This window comes from Odontomachus brunneus, unplaced genomic scaffold (genome assembly GCF_010583005.1).
Source record: "Odontomachus brunneus isolate Ranch 3 - 2012 unplaced genomic scaffold, Obru_v1 Obru_scaffold_109, whole genome shotgun sequence".
Taxonomy (NCBI): Eukaryota; Metazoa; Arthropoda; class Insecta; order Hymenoptera; family Formicidae; genus Odontomachus; species Odontomachus brunneus.
Genome location: NW_022639559.1, coordinates 954,503 through 962,296, shown reverse-complemented (window position 1 = coordinate 962,296; position 7,794 = coordinate 954,503).

Genomic DNA, 7,794 nt, shown 5'->3' with positions numbered 1-7,794 from the left:
CCTGTTGAACATGGTAATACTCCAAAATATAAACGACTATCCGATCATGTACTGAAAGTTTTAAGAGCAGATCTCAAAGATGTTGTACTTTTTATAATTGATGAAATTTCAATGGTATCCAATTTATCTTTAATATATATACATTTGCGGTTATCTGAAATATTTGATACTAGTGATTGTGACGATGGTTGGTTTGGACGAAAACACATTCTTTTATTTGGAGATCTACTTCAATTACCACCTGTACATGAGGATCATGTTTTTTTACAACTGTCTGATAAAAAAGTTAATAAATACCTCGGTTCTTTAGGGACTATTAATTTATGGTCTACGTTATTTGACTATGATGAATTAACAATTAATATGCGTCAACAAGGAGATACATCTTACCGTGATTTATTATCCAGAATTCGAATTGGTTTATTAACAAAATCTGATTCTGAGATTCTGGAAAATAGAAAAATTTCTTTTAATGATGTTTCATTTGAGTCTAGATTAAATAAACTATGTGATTTTATTAATGATTTGCCACCGGACACTGTTTGTTTGTTACCTACTTGTCATATGTGCGATGTTCTGAATGTTGCAATGTTGAGTCGTATACCATCAAAAGAAATTTTATTAATTGCTGAAGATATTATTGAATGTATATCGTATGTGAAAAAGAAAGTATTAAAAATGTTATCAGATAGTGATGATGATAATTCTAGAACAGCTGGGCTTTCAAAGCAAATCATTATCAAAGTTGGAGCAAAAGTTATGATAAGACGTAATATTGATGCTAGTTTGGGTCTTGTTAATGGTACAATTGGTACTGTTATTTCAGTTGTAGAGGATATGTCTACTAACCAAATAGAAAAAATCAAACTTCTTTTACCATCAGGTATGGAGTATCTTATAGAAAGAGTAAGCGTTAAAAGTAAAGTAAAGTTTGAAGTGATAGATAGAGCTTATGTTATTAGGAAACAATTTCCTTTATCTTTAAGTTACGGAATTACTATTCATAAAAGTCAAGGGCTGAGTTTGCAAAATGCTGTCATGGATATAGGTAACTCTGTATTTAATTGTGGCCAAGTATATGTTGCATTATCCCGAGTAACTTCAATAGAGGGATTGCATCTGATTAATTACGATCCTTTATCAGTAAAAGCTAGTGAGGAGGCTATTATTGAATATAATCGCTTAAAAAAGAAGATACATAAAGTAGAAACAGCCATGATTACAATTTCAAAGAAAAAACATCGTAAAGTGAAAGATGTTTTGTGGACTTTACCAAAGGAGGTTTATCGTGTTCAAGAACCATGTCAAGAAACGCCACAGAATATTGCGTGGGTTATAAATGGTTTTCAAAATACAGATAAGGTTTCATGTTATGCAAATGCACTACTACAATGTTTATTGCATTTAGTTGATATTAGAAAATTTTTCATTTTAGATAAACTTAATGTTTTAGGTAAATTAGCGTATCAGTATGAAAAGAGAATGGCAACATTGGATACATATGCGATACGGCAATATTTAGGAAAATATTTTTCTGATAATATTAAACGCGATGTATTCGAATTTCTCACGGCTCTTTGTGACAAATATGATTATATAAGAAATTCATTACTGTATAAAATAAATACTACAAGTCGTTGCAAAACTTGCGACAATACAAAATGTACCTCAGGTGAGAATATTATTATTTCAATATCTGTCAATTGTTTAAAGGAGAAAAGTTATAACCTTCAAGATTTAATAAATGTTACATTTTCATATTGGAATTGATCGTTCAACGAAGCATGTAAACATTGTGCAGGAAATGATGTATTATTTAAAAATGAATTAATATCGACTCAAAAAGTATTTGTTATACGTATATTACAGGATGATAAATCGGTAAAAAAACAAAAAATTAATTTATGTGCTGTCCCAACAACAAAAGTATTATTAGTTGGACAGTCTTATAAGGTCATGAATGCTATATTTCACCATGGATCAAATATCAATGTTGGACATTATACAAGTATGTGTAGAGAAGGAATGTCTAATGTATGGATTGAAGCTGATGATACGCAAATTAAAAAAAGATCATGGCCAAGGGGTTCTAAGGATATTTATATACTTTTCTTGCAGAAAATTAATAATAAATAAATATTTGTATATAATAAAGATGTTTAGTAAAAGTAGTAAATACGACGGAGTTGGTGGTGAGAGAAGAGTTTTTCTATTATTTATATTTAAAAAAAAATACAACAATATTATTGAGATACAACAAAATAATATATTCAGATAATATTATAATAATAGATTATTATTATTATTGTATGTGATATAATCATTTTCGTTGCAAGAGATAGAAAGAGAATTGTCGATAATAACATTTATTTCATTTTGTTCAAATTTATTCTTTTTCTGAATTATAGCTGATACGTAAATTAAGAAAAGGTAATAGTTCAGACAATTTTGAGAATATTTTATAATTTAAACTGCAAATTGATAATAAAGAACATATAATACATACGTTTGTGTGAAAAAATTAGTAAAGAGGAATGGTAGAGGTGGGACTTTTTCTATCTTTTATAGTAATATAGAAAATTTTGAAATTATTTTTATACATTTTTTATTACAGGATGAAGAATTGTCGACTTTATTTTAATTCATTTAACTTCTGTGTGCATCGTCTGCATTATAGCCGATATATAAATTAAAAAAAGGCAATGACAAAGAGATTAAGGACAGTTTAAACCTTTTTGCTGCAAACTCATAATACAAAATACATAATATTAATGTTTTATATTATAACATTAGCAAGGAGGACCGTCATATTCTTGTACAATTCGACGGAAGTGGAGGTGGGATCTCTTCTATTTTTTAATGACAATGAATTATTGTGAAATAAAATTGAAAGAACCAGCTTTTTATGTATACCTAAATATTTGTCCAAGTTCAACATATAAAGTTCTTAAAAAAAAACTCGTTTTTAGTGTTTAATATTATTTTGTAAAAAATATGATATAAATACAAAATTACTTTGAAAAAAAAAGATAAAAAAAGAAGTCAAGTGCACGCGCGTTAGCATTAACTTTACAAAAAAGAATCGTTATAAATAAATTTACAATGTTCAAGTTCAACGTATAAAGTTATTAAGAAAGAAACTTGTTTTCAATGTTTAATATTATTTTGTAAAAAAGATGTGATATAAAACCAAAATTACTTTTTCACAAAAAAAGTAAAAAAAGAAGCCAAGTGCACGCGCGTTAGCATTAAACTTTACAAAAAAATTGTTATAAATAAACTTTACAAAAAAATCGTTATAAATAAACTTCACAAAAAAAAACAAATTAATTTTACAAAAAAACCGTTATAAATGAACTTTACAAAAAAAATCGTTATAAATAAATTACAACAAAAACTCAGCCAAAAGATATTTAGAAAAAATATTATTAAAACAATCTTATTCAGATCAATTGTACTTTCGTAAATACTCTATTAAAAAATATAAGACAGTTTTATATACTCTCTACAAAAGAAATGATATCAAGAGGTTACATTTGCCAAGTGCGAATGATTAATTATTTTTTAATTTTTTTTATAAACATATGTGGTTTTGATTATATATTTATAAATTAAATATGTTATTAATATATTACAAAAAAAACGTTATAAATAAATTACAACAAAAGCTCAGCCAAAAGATATTTGGAAAAATATTACTAAAACAATCTTATTCAGATCAATTGTACTTTCGTAAATACTTTATTGAAAAATACAAAACAGTTTTATATACTCTCTACAAAAGAAATGATATCAAGAGGTTACATTCGTCAAGTGCTAATTATTAATCATTTTTTAATTTTATAATATTAGTTGTAACGGCCTTGCGTTACGTGCGGGATAGTCTTAGCCGGTGTGGTCCAGGTTTCGTGTGTGAAATGAAAACCAGTGGTATAGGTGATAATAATGTGGAACTATATTCTAATTTCGAAGCTATTTACAATTATTTACAGGCGATGTTACGCCGTTGGCGCGTGGTCGCGTTTTGCTCTCGTCGGGAGCCGTTGTTGTCGTCTCGCGATCAGCTGCGAGCGTCGAGGCGCGCGAGCGTCAGGCGGGGCGCGGTCGGAATTGTTTCCTGATACACTATTGTTCGTCGTTCGGAGTTCGTTGCCTCATCGGCTTTAATCTGTTTATCTATCCTGGTCTTTCCTTGCTGGTTTAAAGGCGCTCGCTGTCACCGTTATCTTACGCCCTGTATGCGTTCGCAATCGTAGGTGTTAGCGGCGTAGCGTGAGGAGGAAAAGGATGCCGACGTCGCGTATCCACTTCGGTCGACGGAGCGAGGTACATATAGGAAGCCGACGTCGCGTATCCACTTCGGTCGGTGGAGCGGTATCGAGGACAGGATGTCGACGTCGCGTATCCACTTCGGTCGACAGAGCGGTGTATGGAAACCGACGTCGCGTATCCACTTCGGTTGGTAGAGCGGTATCGAGGAAAGGATGTCAACGTCGCGCATCCACTTCGGTCGACAGAGCGGTGTATGGAAACCGACGTCGCGTATCCACTTCGGTCGGTAGAGCGGTATCGGAGAAAGGATGTCGACGTCGCGTATCCACTTTGGTCGACAGAGCGGTATCGGAGAGAGGATGTCGACGTCGCGTATCTACTTTGGTCGACGGGATGTCTAGGATCTCTAGGAGTTTTGAGTTTCTGGTCGGTCATGCGCCTGAGAGGAGCCTCCCGATCAATCTCTCTCCTGATATCAATTTTCTGTCGGCTTTTATACTAAGTTATAACAAACAGTTCGACTGTTTGTTGACCTTGCGGTTATTCCGCGCGCGGTTGTTCGGCGTTTCCTTGTTAGTATTATAGTTATTGTTTCGGCCGTCGTGACGATTCTCGAATCGTCACATAGTAATATATTATTAAATAAAAAATAAGATAATTAGGGAAATACAATAATATTAAAAAAAATTATTATTTATAACTTACACAAAAAGCCCTTGGCGTGCCTTTTTTTACAGACAAAAATTATTATAACTTACACAAAAAAGCAATTGGCGTGCCTTTTTTTTAATATAATGAATATAATATTTTGATAGCAATTACAAGTTTAAGTAATTTAGTTATGATTACAATAAGTGAAAGGTTTGCCTATAAAAAAAGGCACGCCAAGTGTTTTTTTCCCTTATAGAAATATCATACTAAGAATCATTGATAATTACTTATTATCCAGTATTTTTAATACTAAAAATAAGTAATTATCAATGATTCTTAGTATGATATTTCTATAAGAGTTGTGTAAGTTATAATAATTTTTGTTTATAAAAAAGGCACGCCAAGGGCTTTTGTGTAAGTTATAAATAATAATTTTGTTTAATATTATTGTATTTCTCTAATTATCTTATTTTTTATTTAATAATATATTATTAATATTATAAAATTAAAAAATGATTAATAATTAGCACTTGACGACTGTAACCTCTTGATATCATTTCTTTTGTAGAGAATATATAAAACTGTTTTGTATTTTTCAATAGAGTATTTACGAAAGTACAATTGATCTGAATAAGATTGTTTTAATAATATTTTTCCAAATATCTTTTAGCTGAGCTTTTGTTGTAATTTATTTATAACGTTTTTTTGGTAATATATTAATAACATATTTAATTTATAAATATATAATCAAAACCACATATGTTTATAAAAAAAATTAAAAAAAAATTAATCATTCGCACTTGGCGAAAGTAACCTCTTGATATCATTTCTTTTGTAGAGAGTATATAAAACTGTCTTATATTTTTTAATAGAGTATTTACGAAAGTACAATTGATCTGAATAAGATTGTTTTAATAATATTTTTCCAAATATCTTTTAGCTGAGCTTTTGTTGTAATTTATTTATAACGTTTTTTTGGTAATATATTAATAACATATTTAATTTATAAATATATAATCAAAACCACATATGTTTATAAAAAAAATTAAAAAAAAATTAATCATTCGCACTTGGCGAAAGTAACCTCTTGATATCATTTCTTTTGTAGAGAGTATATAAAACTGTCTTATATTTTTTAATAGAGTATTTACGAAAGTATAATTGATCTGAATAAGATTGTTTTAATAATATTTTTTCTAAATATCTTTTGGCTGAGTTTTTGTTGTAATTTATTTATAACGATTTTTTTTTGTAAAGTTTATTTATAACGGTTTTTTTGTAAAATTAATTTATGTTTTGTTTTGTGAAGTTTATTTATAACGATTTTTTTGTATAAATAGTACACGATTGTAATTACATTTATACGGGATATACATTTATACATTTATACGGGAAAACAAATTTGTCACACGTGTACAATATAATAAAGTATAACAAGTACAAACGATTATAACCATAATTGTAAACGGAAGCAAAAGAAAAAATGTATGTAGAATAAGGGTGCGAAAACCTCGCTAGACACTCCGTTTTCTTTTCCCAAGGGGGGAGGGATGTTATAATCGCGAATAGTATCAGCGCTTTCGAAACACTTCTCGAGGAATTGTTTCGATTGCGCCGCAACAAGGAAGCGGATGTGCAAATGCTGCGATAAGCACCATCTTGCACATTCCGCATTTAGGACCTCAATTCCAAACGCATTAAATCATTACCAAATATGGTAATGTTCTTGTCGCCAGACACCCTCTCCGACAAGCCTAAAACAATATTATAAAAGAGCGGAGAAGACCGTTCGCGTCAGACTTAACACCTCGGTCTCTTGCCGCGACATACGCGACCAACGCGCGGTTCGCACAGTACTGATAAGAATCGGGAGTAGTAATTCAACACGTTCAAGTCTACTTATCAAATAAACCTTTTATATTTAAAATTACTAACATAGTACAATTACTGAATATATTTTGCACCGCCACACACCTTGCCGCGCCCGCATCACCGATCTCGAACTCTTCTTGTGTCCCGGCAACACGGGCACGACAGCCATTGTATTTTGAACAAATCAATCTTTGGGTCAGAATCTACATGTCCCACCACGCAATTGTAGTCGTTGCGTGAACGCATCAAGATCAATTCGTGACGAGCGTTGGTTAGGATCCGTTTGTAGTCCTCACAAAAGCCTAGCAATGTATTGAGTGGGACACAATAATTAAAGTATCCCGCAAACATGTTCCTCGAGAGATCCCAAACAGCGTTCTTCAACAATAAATTTTTGTCACGAGTCAGCGATACATAGTGTTTGAGCGTGCTCGTTACTCCAACGTTTCTGCAGCGGTCAACCTCCATACCATTGAGTTCGTACCGGATTTCATCGAACAGAAAGGCTGCACAATTATTTGTCAACATCTCAACTGCATGGTTATCGCCTTCTATCCTCGTTTGCACAAACTTGCCCTCGATGTAGAGAAAACTCTCACATGGCAACGTGTACAAATCCTGCTGTTGTATCGGTATTCGTATCTCGTCACTGTGTCCAAAAGATGTATTGGCGTATGGATTGTGTGAGTCTCGATTTTGACGATGCGATCATTAAAGATCGGCTCACCGCCAATGTTCAAAATGTCGACCATCTTCACGTATTTTTTCGCACGATGAATCCCAAAGATCTTAAAAATGCAATGTTGGCTGCGCTAAGTTTCTTATTTTTCTTGTTTATAATCGTCCTCTTGGTAAGAAAAATGCCGCTCACGTATTTAATCTGACTCGCTTCGTTCAATACGAGCATCTCAGGTGTCCTATTGCCGCCGCCGCCGCACGTGCAACCTGACGATTATCTCTTCTCCGCGGAAATCAAGCAATCGACCGTCTTGATCCACA